General features: G+C 34.8%; 1 protein-coding gene across 1 annotated transcript in view; it reads right to left on the reverse strand.

Annotated features, from left to right (window-relative positions):
* Positions 1-18,440, reverse strand: part of SOX5 (SRY-box transcription factor 5) — an 866,928-nt gene that overhangs the window by 408,880 nt on the left and 439,608 nt on the right. The window lies entirely within an intron of this gene.

Consider the following 18,440-nt stretch of genomic DNA (forward strand, 5'->3'; position numbering starts at 1 on the left):
TCTCTCTCTCTCTCTCTCTCTCTCTCCCCCTCTTCCCCCCCCCCCACCCTCCTCTCCCTCTCCTAGGACTCCTTGACCAGTCTCTTAAAGGGGTAGCGCACTTCCAGCAGCGGGGTCTGGCTGCTCCCCCCTCCGCGGGAGCCGCGCTCGGCTGCAAGGCACTAGACAACCTCAGGGTGCCTGTCCTTTCCTTTTAATTCGCTCTTCTAGACATCACCGAATGTGAGAAGTCAACTCATTTAACACGTCTCCCATACTCTCTCTCCTCTAAATAATAAGTCACACACACACACACACACACACTCATACACACACAAAACAGTATGATTTTTTAATGCATTTGCTGCTCATTAAAAGAGAAATCTGTATACTAAGAGAACCACGACTAAACTGCATTTATTAACTAATTAAGCAAAAAAATAGATGTTGGTAATATCATTTTTACACAAAGAATTGTTAGTCCCTCTCACCCCTTTCTAGGCTCTCTCCGTGCGCACACGGAAACACACACACACACACACACACACACACACACACACACTCACATACACACAACAATCAGGCATTGTTCTGAGGGAAGAAAAGCAACTTTGACAGATTGAAATATAGCAGAGGCCCCTTCAAGGAAACCTGTAAACAACTTGTCACTCACTCTGTCGGTCTCACTGTTAGCTCGTGCTTTCCACAAAGTGGTGCGAACGTCCTGGCAACCCAACCAAAGTTTCCTCAGCTCCAAACTCCATAAAACACGATGTGCGATGTGGAGGGGAATAGGTATCCACATGCCAAAATAATACACACACGAGGGAACAAAAACCCAAACCACACCAGAAAGATGGTACCAACAAACTGTCCTGTCCGGGATTGCTGGGGAGGTCAGAGGTAGGAAGCGCTCCCCTGGCTGTGGGTCTCTTTAATTTCCTCTGCCCAGGCAGCCACAGATAACAAGGTGGACAAACTATGGCTTTACAGATCCTAAGCTGGCTGGCAAGGCACAGCCTCCATAGCAGTTCCAATTATCTAGATAAAAATCTGGCAGGCGAGGAAGGTAATCAGGTAATGTACCTTTGACATGAAATGACAGAGGCACATACACACACAGAGAAAGACACTTACACAGACACGCATGCAGAGATGGTGGCTGCCCCGCGCACCGCAGCATCTGGTCAGGGAGTGAGCACACACTCACCAACACGAGATAGTGTGCATTCTTCACACACACACACACACACACACACACACACACTCAGTCACTCACACACGCTCTCCACTCCTACTGGGAGGGTTCATTCTGCACAAAAGGCTACATTACAGAGCCCGCCCCAATAAGGGAAAGAGAGAAAAAAAAGCCTTCCATTGTTGAGAGGGCAGGTCAGTTGATTAGATTTTCTGTGGAGAATTCCACGAGGAAATTCCCTTCAAAGCCGAAGTGATTAACTGGGGGCTATTCTGGAAATGGAGCAGACAATGGCTCAATAGTCTGCACAGCCAATGTCCAGGCTGGCACTGAACTCACTTTAAAAAAAAATAAAAGCCAGACTCCCTGTTCTTTTCCACACATTCCCCCCCAACCCCCTCCACTCCTTCCAACTTCCCCTCCCAATTCCTTTTATTTTGCAGCTGGACAACATTAAGGGCCTTTAAAACCACAAGGGTTGACCCCATAGCAGTTTGATTAGGTCCCACTTATTTTTTTCTGGCGACAGGCAGACAGTAAGTTTACTTTTTTAGACATAGACACCTTACACATATTCCAAACAGAAAAACCAGTTATTAACCTTCTCATATTAATAAATGTATTCTTCATTGAAAGCTTATACATTTTTTGACAAAGTTGATAATGACTTAATAACAGGATCCATCATTCACAGGATATCCTAAAAATAAATGTATACATACAACAAAATCAATGTGGAATAAGATTTAAGCATGTCACTATGGAGTTAAGATACTAACAAAACACAGAATGATGACCCACCCTGAAAAAGCTGTTAACAAGGGATGTGGCAAAAATGACTTGATGCTGACATGATTTTCTTTTTCAGCAGTTGGGGAAGGGGGAAGGATATTACTCACTATTCTTGTCATTAGCCTCAAATTATTTTTTTCATTACAACAACAACCAATTCCTACATAGCAAAATAAGTGAATTGTTGCATTTATTTTAAATACCTATTTTTTATTTAAGACCTTATGGGACCTACAATCTAATACAGTCTAATTGATAAAGTATACAAGAAATAATTTTGTATATTGTTAACAGTGGTTATGGGAACTAGGGAGCGGTAGCTGCATGGCTGCGCACACTTTAAAAAATAGTTTTTAAAAGATTTCCTAATTAGGGTATCTTGTTTCATCTAATATCAATAGAGAAAAATGAAGAAGGAGGGAGGGTGAGTTCCTAGGGGCAATGGGAGATGAGATCAGGAAGAGGAGGAGGCAGCAAGGAGAGGATGCAGGGAGAGCACAAGGAGGAGACATAGTGGCAGCATAAAGATAGAAACAAAGATAATGGCCATAAGGCAGGATGCTGAGATCCGTATGGTCCCAGCTGCTGTCTTGCTACAGCTACTACCTCTGGTTGTTTCTCTGAAACTCTAATCCAGAAGGTCACCAGAGCAGGTAAGAAAGCGAGTATGAGTTTCTGAGGCCAACTTTACTAGAAAGGAAAAAAGCTCATATCAGAATCTTCCTTGCCTTTGGTTTTATTTTCATAGACACTTGATCTATGTATTGGTAGGTATACATATATGAAATAAACACAAAGAACATATAGGAAAATGTTAAATGGTTTGGAAGTTAGTTTACAATCTCAGCATGTTTCTATAAACATCCCTATAGCCTTTCCAAAACAAATTATTTCTTGCACAATCATCCCTGCTAAGCAAATTGAAACAGACTAGGAACTAGACAGAAAATCTGCCCAATATAATAATGATTATTCTAATAATGATACTTTGAATTAATGGAACTCCAAGCTCATAAGGAATTTTGTTCACATAGATTAGCTCATGGATCAGAAAAGAGTGAGTACTGGTATATCCTTCTTTCCCAGTGTTTAAACTTGGGCAAGAGGAATTTAAAGTCATACAACTAATTAGTGGCCCATTTGTTACTTGAAACCAGATCTTATTTCACTTGTGACACCATAATACAGAATAAAATAACAATCCAGAATTTATAGCTGAATGAAAATCCCAAGATAGTACTTACTTTTAACAGACCTAAAGGCTTTCAAATAATTGTTAATAAAATTCAATTTGATATAATCTCATTGGCACTAAGTTGGTGCTGTATTTGATGGTTGAATGGAATAAATATTTTAAATGTATCTCTCTAGGCCGTAAAAGTTTTCTCTCGTTTGAGTTCTCTATTGCAAATTAACATTTCTGCAAGACTTTAGGATATCAGCAAAAGAGAAGGCAATTCTAAAATGTTCTTCTCAAATCCTGTTATTGATAATATTATAAAATGATTCAATTGATCCAATGAATCCAATATTTAATAGTAAATTACTATTATAAATACTTTCATTTTATATTAAATGTTAAAATGTGTAAATATTAAATATGTGTTAATGACTAGCACAATATATGTGTTAAATAAATCTATATCCTTTATCAATTGCCTGAAAAGTTTAAGATATTCAATTTGTTATATATCTGATATTCTCACCCAATGTGGGGCTTGAATTTAGGACCCCCAGATTAAGAGTTGCATGCTATTCCAACTGAGCTACGCAGGCACCCCCAGGTAAGTACTACAGCTTTAAAAGGAGAATTCAAGGAAAATTTGTAACAAATCTAATTATATATATGACTAAAATTCAAATTGTTTCATATCCAAGCCCTCTAGGATAAACACGGTAAGAAAAGTTAAAACCAAAATAAATAAGCAAATGATCAGAAAGCACTAATGATAAACTGAATAATAATTAAATTGGTAGGAAATATAAAAATGTCTACAAACAAAGGTACACAAACAGAAATACATCTTCAGAGCAGGAGAGAGCACAAACCACAATAGAAACTCCATAAAACAATTTTTCACTTAATGAGTCTCTTTGACACTGCTGAAACAGTATTCTGGAGAATGGACTGAACCTGAAAAGTGTGCTTTTGAGTTCATGTTGTTTCCATTGCAAATATAAAAAGGAGACTCACACAGGCTAAGGAAATACAAGATATGCTCGGAAACACTGTTGGAAAATTCTCAAAGAGAATATCAGGAACTTTAAAGATCATAGACAAGTTATTTCCAAACTTAACCCTTTCCAGACAATGTTTCAAGCAAGCATTTCTAATATTTTTCTTCTAATTTTATTTTATCTGATTTTCTTTTTTAATGTTTATTTATTTTTTGAGAGAGATTGAGAGAGACAGAGACAGAGAGACAGAGGCAGAGAAGGAGCAGGGAAGGGGCAGAGAGAGAGAGGGAGACACAGAATCCAAAGCAAGCTCCAGGCTCGGAGCTGTCAGTGCAGAGTCAGATGTGGGGCTCAAATCCACGAACTGTGAGATCATGACCTGAGCTGAAGTCAGATGCTTAACCGACTAAGCCACCCAGGTGCCCCTTTTTCTTCTAATCTTAAAAGGAACTGTTTAATTCCTCTACTTTAAGATATAATTGTTACACACCTTCTACTTTAATAACTGAAATTGCAATATGTTGTCACGGGTACAGATTACATTTTGATATTTTATGAATGTTCCTACCATCAAGCTACAGCTTTCACATTTTATGGAATTTGGAAGGTTATTTTTGAGAAATAAAACTTTCAGTATTATAACCACAAAAAATTTAAAGCAAATCAGTGTCAGACAATACCAACATTTGACACAAGAGGCTTTAAGAAAATGTACATCTATTTTTCCCCCACGATGTTATTTACTTCATCACAAAAACGTTTGAAAAGAGCCCACTCTCTTAAAAAAAAAAAAAAAAAAAAAAGAAACACAAAACTTTCAACCACTGTATATCTGTGAGTCATTCACCAAACGCCTGATAAGCTCACCATGACCTATCTATCACGTGTGGCTTCAAACTGACTTAGAGTCTTGTAATTGGACCTCTTCAGAAAACAACTAAGAAATTCAATAGCTCATGGTTTTAAAAATACCTAAACTTTCTATTTCCCATAATGCATTTTTTTGCCAGGAAATCGGCATATAATAAGAGGTTATAAATTCAAGGTTTTTGTACCCTCATACTTTCTGTATTGCCATTTGGTTAGTTAGAATATGAATTTTCCTCAGATCACGTTTTTGACCAACTAGTGTTCTTTAAGTGTTCCTTTTCACTTTAGAAACTCCATTGTCAGACTTGTCTCAAAGAGCTGATGCCATTCCCAGTCATAGTTCCCACTGATTGATACCTTACTATTTATCTCCTTTAGAATAATTTATTTTTTTTTAATTTTTTTTTTTCTTTTTCAACGTTTATTTATTTTTGGGACAGAGAGAGACAGAGCATGAACGGGGGAGGGGCAGAGAGAGAGGGAGACACAGAATCGGAAACAGGCTCCAGGCTCTGAGCCATCAGCCCAGAGCCTGACGCGGGGCTCGAACTCACGGACCGTGAGATCGTGACCTGGCTGAAGTCGGACGCTTAACCGACTGCGCCACCCAGGCGCCCCTCCTTTAGAATAATTTAAAGTGACAAAATGATAAATTTTATTTTTTGAGAACTTTCATAACTGTGAAACATATAAAACAAATTATCTCATAATATTAAAAAAAAAAACTACATTAGATATGTAGCTGTATTATCCCAACTACAAATGAAGCAACCAAGGCTAACCAATAAGTTAATTAATTTATCTGTGGTCCCACAACTAATAGGTACAGAGATGGAGAACATCAAACCTAATAACATCTTTCCTTGAAGTTCTCAAAAGGTACCAAATTCTGACTTATGTCAATATAACCTAATAGTAATTAAATATTGAGTGCACAGGAAAGTGTTCATAAGTATGTTTTAATGCTAAGTGACTGTCCAAACTTTGAACAAAGTTACATGGAATGAAGATTGCCCCATCCTCACAAATAATATCAAAGATGGTTCTTTGTACAACAATTAAAAAGAATTAAATAATAGTACTCTTATCCAATTTATGGTGATAATAAACATCAAAATTAGTACTACTCATCATATAACTTGGCTCTTTTTAACAAAATAATTTCTAAACATTCTCTTTTTTTAAGGAAACATTCATTTTTATTTTATTTTATTTTATTTTATTTTATTTTATTTTATTTTAGAGACAGAGCATGATCAGGAGACAGGAGCAAAGGGAGAAGGAGAGAGAGAGAGAGAGAGAGAGAGAGGAAGGAAGGAAGAAAAGAAAGAAAGAAAGAGAGAAAACGAAAGAAGGGAATATCTCAAGCAGGCTCCACGTTTAGCACAGAGCCCAATGCAGTGCTTGATCCCAGGACCCTGGGATCATGATGTGAGTGGAAACCAAGAGTGGGATGCTCAACTAAGCTGCCGAGGCACCCCTAAATATTCTCTTTCTCAATATGATAATTTTTGGTATCCCAGGGAAAATACAGGAGCCTATTTTGCTGTTCCCTATGTAACTACTTTGCAATGGAATTTCTGTCTTATAGAAAGAATCATTTCAGGAAAATAAGAACAACTGGACTTATACTTTATTTTTTTTATTTTTTTTTTATTTTCTTAGCTCATTACACAATCATCTCTCCTTGTGATAAGTGGTGATTTCTAATGGTTTGCAGTTCATGAGGATGAGAGGTACATGAACCAATCACTCTGGTGGTAAAAAATCATGATTCCTATTGAGTAAAAAATCCATATAACTCATGAAAATAGAAACCATATACATGGGATCATACATTAAAAGAGTGCTCTTAACCATCAAACTTTCTGTATTATTTTCAACCTGGAAAGAAATTCAGGGAATGTACTGCATTGGCATTTTACCTAGAGGCAGACCCAAAGTGAGAAGTAGCACCATAATGTTGCTACAACGTAGGTTGGGTTCTTACTTAGTAGATGATTTTTGCAAAATAGTTTAGTACACATCTTTCAGGGAAGTTTTTCACTATAGATGTTATATGCATTTCTTGATATTAACTAATCAGAGTAGAAATAAGAGATAAAACTGAGTAAATTAGGAAAACATTTGAACATTTAGCTTCACTTTTAAGTTAATTACACCTATCTATCATCTATAGTCTTCCTTTGCACACCAAGTAGATGATAAATCTTAATCCTAGTAAATGAAAATGTTACCTATTAACAACATTGTCTACTTACATCTAGAGCAGCCCAGGTGAAAGAATTATGGCTAAACTGAAATGTAGGCGTTTGTGTTCTAAGATAGCCTCTATTCCCTCCTTACTAGTGGCATGGTTTAACTTAAATCTTTAACATCTCAGGAAAAATGATTTTTAAGGTCCCTCTGACTCTCAAATTCTGACTCCATAATCTCTTCTTCGATAAGTCAATTTATAATGTGCAAAATAAAATTTCCTACCATTCTCAGTTTTATCCCAATTATATATCCTTTTAAAAAATGTTTTGCAACTACTCCCTGTAGCTTATTTTAATCCTTTTAAATATGTAACAACTCGGCATTCACATGTCAATACAAGATGATGAGAAAAATAAATCTATCATTAATGAAAGTTAATTCTGCTAAATTCATTGAAGTTAAAATCATCAGGAGAACTTAACTGGTCACAGAAAATGGCCATGTTTTCAAAAGAACTAATTTTATGACAAAATTCACCTCTTTGTGATTCTGAAAAATTTGTTGTACTTGAATTTTCAAATCACAACTTTCATTTTTTTTCTGATATGTATGAATAAACTTATTAGTACTATCTAATAAAGAGAATTAAAAGCAGTTTCTTACTATACTGAACATGTCATATGTGTGTGATGGTAGTGAGTGGCACGCATGGAGAAATAAACGGAAGCGATTCTACCTTTATCCAGAATTTTAAAACATCAAATGAGAAACTCAAACTAAAAAGTTGAAATGATAGAAATCCTGACAGGTAAATTGTGTTCAAGAAAACCTAGTTTTTAAAATAAATTTTGTGAGCACTCTGTAGAACCCCTGCCAAATAGACAGCTTCTTTTATTTGTATTATTGTTAAAAAATGACTCACTGCCGTAATTTAGAAAATAATTCAGTCAGACTATACACAGGATAAAAATGTAAGAAAACAGATATTACCAAAAGAATGTATTCATTTGATGACTCCATAAGTATGTATCAAATCTTTAACTCACAAGTGTATAGTGTGTGTGTGTGTATGTGTGTGTGTATATGTGTGTATACACATACACACACACATACACACACACACACACACACACACATATATATATATATATATATATATTAACATACATGTATTTGTATACTTCCTGTAATAAATGTATATATATTTGTAAACTTCCCTGAAACTGAAGAACTATTTAGGTATCAAATGGTATATTAGTATTTTAAAATACCTATTAATTAACTCTAAACAAATCATGGATTTGCAATCAGAAACATTTATTTTAAAATCTCTCTTGAAGTCAAAGCATAGACTAAAAGACTATATAAGCATTTGTAACACAGGCCAATATCCTAAGACATCTTAATATGAATATATATATATATACACACACACACACTATATATATATATATATATTATATAATATATACTATATATTATATACACTATATACTATATAAGTTCTTACCAACTAGAAATCTACAATTTTTACACAGATAATTTCATTTACTTTTCAAAACAAATCTAGAGTGTCTCAGTTACTGATATCAGTTCCATGTCATAGAAAAGGTAAGTGAAATACAAGGACAAAAATTATCCAGCTTCTGAAAACACAGCTTGTCAGAGGCAGAACCACAATTTCACACAAGTCTTCTAATTACAAACCTAGTGCCCATTACACTGTGCAGGAGAGCTACTTCAAAAAATTATAGGCAACACAAAATCAAATGATAAAAGTATTAATTAGGGAGACAAATAAAATTCTGTGGGGAGTTTAAGTAACCAGTGATCGTAAAATATGATGACCATTTTCTGAACTTCAAGAATTTAGAATTCATTTGTTGGAGTTAATAAAATATAGATCAGAGAATCAACTGAAAACCCCAGAAGCACTATGAGAATTCAAAATTACAGTGGGGAAAAAAAGTAATATGTAGAAATCAATAGCTTTCATATATATGCTAACACCCAGCTATTAAGAGATAATGAGGGGGGGGGAAAGGCCCTATTAGGATTTGTAGCACAAAAGATAAAAGAGCTAAGAAAGAATGCATTCACATACAAGACTGAATTGAAGAAAGCTTTAACACATATTGAAAGACATACCATGTTCCTGGATAGGTAGCATCAATATCATAAAAAAATGTCTTTTCTTTCTAAATTAATGTATAAGCTTATTAGTGAATTCAAACTAAAATGCCAGCATATGTTTAAAACACTATATAAATTCGTTCAAAAGTTAATGTGAAGCAAACAAAACAAAGAGGAATAATCAGAAAAACTGAAAAAGAATAAGGTCTCAGATCACCAGAAATTAAAATATAATATAGAGACTCAAAAATTTTTTAAAAATGTATATTGAACGGATTCGAAGACCAAAGGAATAAAAAAGAAAGTATTGAAAAAAAAAAAACAACAACAACAACACAGAGTGGGTATTTAGTATATTCTATTTAGTAAGTAGAATAGTAAATAGTAAATAGTAAACTCCAAGCAAATAGGAGTATAAATTCCAAATGGATAAAGATTCAAATGCAAAGAATAAAATAAAACAAAACAAAAACAATAAAACAAACAACAAGAATAATGTAAATCTACCAGAAGGGAAACTAAGCAATTTCCAATATAATCTTGGAGTAAAGAAGTCTTACTAACAATGGATCAAAATTCAGAAGCCATAAAATTAAAAAAAAAAAAATCCAACCATATAAACACAAAAACTTTTAGATGAAAAAGGCACCAAAAAAAAAAAAAAAGACACGAGACAAATTGGGAAAAAAATATATGCAACTAATATCAAAAGAAAGAGTGAGTCTCTATATATGAAAAGGTCTTTGAAATCCATAATAAAAGGATCAACAATCCAACAGTAAAACAGATAAACAATATAACTCGTCCAAAGAAAAGGAAATAGAAATGGTTCTTAAACAAAGGAAAGATGTTCGGCATTCTTTAATACAATCTACAATGACAATGTGATAACCATTGTTTTTAAATCTATCAGCTTGGCAAAAAATCAAAACTTTATTGAATATTTGATATTAAATTGTATTATTTATTCATAAACAATTTGTTCTCTCCCTTGCTATACTCTAAGGTGATGGAGTCTACTTCTTACCTCATTGACTTTGTCTTAAGACACGTTCTTTGCTTTAGACAATGGAATATGGAGCTTTCTGTATGAAAGATTCATTTGGCTCAGCCACCTCATCTTGTTTCTGTCTTTCCCCATGAGAATAGCATATAAAAGACCAGGACTAGTCACCTCAGCCTAGATTTTGCAATAGGAGGAGACATGGAGTCAAGGGTACTCCAGCCCAGTCCAATCAAGCCAACAAATGCAGCTGACCCCCAGTACAACCAGAGCCCTCATGTAACACATACAAGAAAAAAAATAACAATAATTGTAATCCATTGATAGAGTGGGATTGTTTGTTACAGCAAAAGCTTACTACTATTTACAGTCTTGTTTGTGACTTAGGGAAACAGGCACTCTTGCATATTACTATTAGAAATATATATCAATATAACCTTTATGGATGGCAATTTGGAAATATCTACCAAAATTACCAAGCAAATTCCACTTCTGGGAATTTATTAGAGATATACTTTGATATGTGCGGAACGTTATGTATCCAAAGTTAGTCACCGTAGAACAGCATGCAATAGCAGAGGATTGGTAATACCCCAAGGGTCTATTATTTAAGGGTACAACAACACAATGGTATACTATACAGCTATTTAAAAAAAAAAAAAGACTGTAACTATGCACTGAATCACACACACAAAAAAAGATCTTCAGTAAATTATTGACATATATTAAGGGCAAAACAAAATACATAACTGAGAACTGAGCATAGTATGCCACAAAATGTGTGAAAATAAAACATCCAGTTTCTTTTTGCTTGTATATGCATAAGAAAACAATGAAAGGACACATAAGAAAATAAAACAAAAACAATTATAATGGTGGGGCAGGGAGAGCTGGGAACTGACCAGATGTAAGATATGTGAGTTAAAACTTCTTGCTATATGTTTTTTTAGCTTTTTTTTTCATTTTGAAGTGAATCCATTAATTTTTCAAAACAAGTTAAATATACATAAATCAAATTAGTTAAATAACATCTAACAGGACTAAAAACTCCCAAAGGGTTGCCTATAAACTATACATATTTCTCAGGTTCAGATAGGCAAACCCCATGCAAACATATTTGCAGAGGCCTATAATTAATATGTAACATTTTTGTTATTAAAAAGCACTTGGGGCACCTTGGTGGCTCAGTCACTTAAGCATCTGACTCTTGATTTCGGCTCAGGTCCATGATCTCACGGCTGCTGCTGAGATCAAGTCGGGCTATACACTGACAGCATGGAGCCTGCTTGGGATTCTCTCTCTTTCCCTCTTTCATTCTGCCCCTCCACTGCTTGTGTGTACTCTCTCTCTCAAAATAAATAGATAAAAACTTAAAAAAATACTTTAAAATGCATTTTACCTGCTGGAAAAACCACAATTCTCATTTTTAATTATAATCAATTTAAAGATATTTTCATAGAATATGATTTCAATTTCTGAAATAAATATTTCTTTAACTGAAATTCAAAGATCCCAGTGAATCTATTCTTGGGGATATGTAATTTTTTTTCCCTTAAAAGAGGCTATATATAACTCAAGTTTGAGAGATGATAGCTGTATTATAAATCAAAATTCCTTAATATGGCATATTTGGCTCTGTCATGGTCTCCTTATCCAACCTGATCTCTCCCTACACACCATGAACTTCATTCTCCAACTACATTGGAGTGACACAGTTGGAGGCAAACAGCCTGCTATTTCTTCTCTTCAATGCTTTTGGGTGAAATGTGCATTACTCCTAAAATATTTTCCACAGTCCCTTACCTCAATTTATCAGCCTAATTTCTACTCATCCTTTATAGTTTGTTGAAGCATCAGATCCTGTTGGAGTCTTGGTCCCTAATTTGTTATTCTTCTTGGGACTCTCACAATACTCAGTAGAATGGAAGTTCCCACCATTTCCCCCTAAGCTCTATAAAGGTAGACACTGCATCATGTCTATCCTACAGATCATTTCAAAGTTCTGTAGTTCCCACTGCATTCCCGATATAAGGAAGAAACTAAGGAGATTTCAATATCATACATTTGTGTGGGTACTGGTATCACGAGACATTGCCCAATCTGTTTCCCCAAAATGAAACCTGCTCCCCCGTCATCATCTTTACATCTGAGTTTAAGTATCACTTCCTGGGAAAAAGACTTCCCTAGACCAGGATTGAAGTGTGGGAGACAATATGGTAGAGTATCAACATCCACGGACAACAGTGGTGGTATGAACAGCAGGTTGGAAGTTGGAATTTTTTTTGGAGAAAAAGTGATGTTACATTGAATTTGACATAGAGATTTCCAATTCAGAGGTGGAATTATTAACAATGTCCTGAAAATATAGGAAAAGCAGACTGTATTCCATAAGTTCGAAAAGCTCTTTTATAAGATGAATAAAGCACTTAACTACAAAGGATAAAGTTTTAAAAAGGACAAACAACATAATGATGATTTTTTTAAAGAGGCCTATTTGAAAAACCATTGATTTTGGCAATTAGGTGACCATTGATGAGAGATGTTCTTAAAACACAAGAACAGAGTTAGTTCATCTCTGGTAAGATGAAATCATAAATTCTATAGCCTTCCTCTACCACTCTGCAAACACACACAAACATACACAGAAATATTTTATTCCTTTCGACAAATAAAATTCTAGAAACAACATAGGAATTGCACCAGAAAAAGGAAAATATCAACTGAAAGCACACTCTAGGAAAAACAGACCAGTGAGGAAAAAAATGTTGAAATTAAAAAAAAATATCTGAAGTTTTTGAGAAAAAATAAACTAGTCACCACTTTCATAACATAATGGCCTTCTTTATTAATTTAATAATGGCAACAATCCCTGTCAAATACAGCTGCCATCCCAGTTTTCCATGTGTCCAGATGTTATTTTGGCAATTAGTCAGTCACTGCCATTTTTATTGCATTTAAAGTGATCAAGTATGCAGTTGCCCACTGTTGTCCTTTTCTTCCAGTACAAAGGTTTGAATCTTATTTTTGATCTAAAAATATTCCATTTATATCTCTTTGTTGATAGATTTTCCTGTAGCTTTATTTCAAGGTCCTGTAGAAATCATTAGTGACATTATGCCAAGGGCTGAACCTCATAAGTAAGCAACCTGAACAGTTTGATTCACTGAAAAACCAACCTACAATTCACTAAAAGAAAATGTAATAATGATCTTGTCCAATTAAAACTGTTAAATTAAATGGAGAGAATCTAATGATTTCCCCTTATCATTCTGATATTCTGGAAGCATAGCAGGGGAACAATAAATACCAACACATATATTAAAGATGCCTACTCTGTTTTAGTTTAAGAAAAGCAAGCACATTCTTTTAAAAGAAAACTGCACCATTACATAAGGGGCATTCTAATGGAAGCATCCAAGGGCATATAAGGGCAAATAACCTCCTTTTAATTAAAGCATACTTAAATAATTTCTTAAGCCAGTTTAACAAACAGAAAGCTACCTTTTTAACATGTTGAAGCACAAGAGAAAATAAGGATGCTGCCTGAACATAAGACTAGTTATGGCAAATGCAAATAGACGTCAGTTATGTTCTATAAATTCAAAAATAATAAATTTACCTCATTTGTCTTTTTCTATAATTCCTGTCAAATACATATAGTCATGCTTTTCTGTTACATATGTGCAGTTCTGTCTGCATACCTGCAGTTTAAGAAACTATAAAAGCAGACGCAGAATTCACGGAATTGTTCTTGATCCCTGAATCTGACACATCCATATAAGAGCAAAAGTCAGTTATTGGGGGAACTAGACTGGTTAATTTAGTGATCTGACCTTAGAGAGCTTTCAGAGACAATGCTCAGTAGGATTACCACAACTGACGATATCTTGAGTCTTAGCAGGCATGCATGAACAAAGTACAAAAAGTTGGAAGTAAGTTTGAGTCGATGGATTCTTTTTGCCTTTGAAGTGTATACTATTTACATAAGTGTTCTGCAAATAAAACCCATTGACAATAAACTAGTTATAACTGGTCAATAAAAATCTAAAGCAGTAATGCTCAAACTTTTTAGCCTTAAAACACTTTCTCAAAAACAAAAACAAACAAAACTTAGGTAGAAAAGAGAAAAAAATAAGGGTAAGTTTGTGTGTTAGGGATTGGAGCAAGGGAGCAAGGGTAGAACAGAAGAGGATTCTAACCTCTCTCTTCAAACACGGGTAGAAAAGCATCACACCAAAATAATTCTAAATGTCTGCAAGAACAAATTAAGACCTACTATGGGAGATAAATATAGGAGTATTAATATAATATAAACTAGATATTTATAAATATTTTATAACATATACCATAAAATGGCTTATTTTTACCACAAGTTTACCCTTTCCCCATATCTATTATTTTTTTGCTATCCTAATATGCTATATGACTGTTAATTGTCACCCTTATTTCCCACAATTTATATGTATTCTTCAGAAACACTTATTTACTATCCCCCTTGCTTACTTTGCGACCAATCTCCTGGCAGAAAAGACACACCTAAGTTATTAAGTATTTTATGCTTTCCTGAAAGATACACAGCTGTCCTGTTAGCATAGGGGTTCCAGTGTAAGGTGTTAGGAAAAACAGAACATGTTCATATCCCCTCCTAGGCCAACCTGGAAAAGGAAGCTAACATGTGACCTGATATACTCCTAGAGCAGACCGTTAACTGTTTGGACGTGTGAGGTCCAGCATAACATGGGTGCTTCCCTACGTTTATATTCCCTGAGGATGTGTATCCTTTTGCATATTCAGTTTTCTGACTTGAGAAGTAATAGTGTGGGTGAAGAAGAGATAGGAAACGAACACCCTTTTTCTTCTCCTTCTCCCCCCATTTCTTCCTGTCTATTGCAGGGGGAACCCCAAAAATAGATAGATTAGATAGATAGATAGATGATAGATAGATAGATGATAGATAGATAGATAGATAGATAGACAGATAGATAAATGCATTAAGAAGTTTGCTTGAGTAAATGCTGGACTTTTTTTTTCTTTTCCCTTCCCACATAAAGGAAAGGAACAAGTTTGTTTCTCTTGCGGCAGAAACTGAAAGGGAGAGAATTCCATGCCGTGATTGTCACAAACATCTAAGTAATAAGTTTTATATTTCAATGCATTTTATATATCAAAAATAAACACATTGAACCAAAGTAGTTTATTTGAGAAGTGAAACTACAGAAATGGCAATGAAGAAAAAGATACTAAACTGCCTAGTAAAGTTAATTAAAACTTATTAATGTAATGAGTAAATAGGCCCATTTCTGAACATTGGCACTTTAGGTCCATGATAGGACAAATTTTAGGCAATATGCATGCTGAGTACATACTTATTTATAATTCATATGCATTGATTGAATTATATACCAAGATCTCAAAAGCAATACACTGCCGAAACACAAACATTTATTATGCGAAGTCAGAGAACCTAGGTTCAAGTCATAATTCTGCTTTGACACCTCTGATCCTCAGTTGCCTCATTTGTAAATTGGGAATGATAACAATGCCTATCTTTCAGAAACGACGTAAGTATTTAATATGACCATATACATAAAAAATGCTTTGTAAACTGTGAGATGCAATGTGTTAGCAGTTATTACAGCCAATAAGGTATTGTTTATAAACTTAGAAAAGTAACTCCAATGCATAAAATAAATCACACAAAGTCCTATGTAAAATGACCTCTTTCAATAATACCACTCTTCATACCAGTGATTTTATTTTCCTCTTGAGTGAATGATGCTGAAAAGAGCAATAAGATGCTTTCCAGCAGCTGTGTATTTAACCCATAGTCAATTATTTTCAGATTGTTTATGTTGCATACAATGTATATCATAAGAAAGGAAACAAAAACATTAAGATTCTGAAATGAGCTTGTAAATGTTAAGATTATTTAAGCATTTCATTTATTATACGATTTATATGATGTATAGCATAAGCATACACACAGAGTAAGGAAATGAATTTGAAAAGTCAACACTAGGTGGGTCCATAGTAATGAACTGAACATTTCAAATTGAAATGTGAGAAATGTTTCTGTTTAAAATAGATGCATTGCAGCTCAAAAAAAAAAAAAAGCCAATTGAAACGGAGCAAAATGAAAAGCCGAACTGGTATTTTAAGAGGCATTTAAAACATATGTAAATAGGAAATATTAAAAAGTAACTAAATATGCAAAATACTCTAAATTATTTTAATTGGATGATTTAGTATCTGCCAAAACAGTTTCCTTTCATTAAATTATACAGACAATATACAACATAGAGTAGAAATAGGGAGATAGTGTTACTCTATAAGTTATCTAGAATAATAGTTCCCCAGATAAATGTCTTTTCTGATTAAAAACAGTATTTTTTCAAATATCCTAATAATTTCACAATAATTTTAAGCCAATGGACATGAGAAAAACTATGCATTTTATTTCTGTAATAAAACTTTGTAGGATAATAGGATATATGTAAAAAAAATGTCTTGGTATAAGAGAATGAGAAATTGGAAAGACTTCTTAACCAAATATTAGTAATAAGAAATTTAAATGACTACATAGCATAAACAGATTTATATTTTCCTATATGTCTGTATCCTCTTATTGTCCTAGCTTTGATGTTCCTAGTTTTGAAGAATATGAAGTTCTGTTTTGTGGCTGAAAAGATACCTGTGATATCAAGGATATTACAATATACACATCAAGGATAATTGTAGCTTCTGTTTATCAAGTATTACTAATAGCAAAGCTTTGTTACAAATATTCTTCAACCAGCCCTTTGAGGGAGGCATTCTTGTTAGTATCATCCTGATTAGAGTACACAATCAGAGATACTAAGTAACTTACCAATGGTCAAATAGTACATGGCAGAACATAGATTCTACAAACCTCTCTAGTACTGGATCTTGAATCTTTTTCAGCCAAACTTCCTCAAAACAATGTCGATGCTTGCTGTTACCATTTAAACACCTTACTTTCACTGCTTAATGAAATATAGTAGGGCTTCACCCAGTGGTGCTAAAAGTACAATTTCTTTTTTTTTTTTAATGTTTATTTATTTATTTTGAGAGAGAGAGAGAGAGAGAGAGAGAGAGCGAGAGAGCGAGAGAGGGAGAGAGAGCATGCACAAGTGGGGGAGGGGCAGGGAGAGAGGGAGAGAGAAGATCCCAAGCAGGTTCCACACTGTCAGCAGAGAGCCCAACGTGGGGCTCAATGCCACAAACTGTGAGATCATGACCTGAGCTGAAATCAAGAGTCAGATGCTTAACCTACTGAGACACCCAGGTGCCCCCCAAAACTACCATTTCTAAGATTAACAATGACCTCCATGTTACCAAACCTAGTAGAAATTTCATTTTTTCCACTACGTGACCTTGGCCAAACCTTCCTTGAAACAGTTTCTTCTCTTTATTTCCATTACAACAGGGCCCTATTTTTTTAATTTTTTTTTTCAACGCTTTTTATTTATTTTTGGGACAGAGAGAGACAGAGCATGAACGGGGGAGGGGCAGAGAGAGAGGGAGACACAGAATCGGAAACAGGCTCCAGGCTCCGAGTCAGCCCGGAGCCTGACGCGGGGCTCGAACTCACGGACCGCGAGATCGTGACCTGGCTGAAGTCGGACGCTTAACCGACTGCGCAGGGCCCTATTTTTCATCACAGTTCTCTGTCTGTACTTTTCTGGACTTTGAGTATTGTTCCTTCTATGCTCAACGTTTGAATGATGGAGCTGCTTGGTCTGAGCATCAATTCTAACTATTCTCTCTCCCATGGACAAATTCATTTCATCTTTTTATTTTAGTAACATGTACATATCAAGACTCCAAAATGATATTTCTATCTCAGACCCCTCTTCTAACTTTATATTATCTCCACTGGGATGTCTTATGGGTACCTCAAACTCAGCATGTCCCCACAGTAAACCCATCTCCTTGCTACTCTCCCCTCTAATTTTTCTGTCATGATAAATGGAGCCTGACATCCACTCAACTGTTTGGGCCAAGGCTAGGATTCAGTTATTCTTGACACTCTCCTCTCCCTTTGGCTCCCAAATCTGCTTTATCTCC

This window comes from Lynx canadensis, chromosome B4 (genome assembly GCF_007474595.2).
Source record: "Lynx canadensis isolate LIC74 chromosome B4, mLynCan4.pri.v2, whole genome shotgun sequence".
Taxonomy (NCBI): domain Eukaryota; kingdom Metazoa; phylum Chordata; class Mammalia; order Carnivora; family Felidae; genus Lynx; species Lynx canadensis.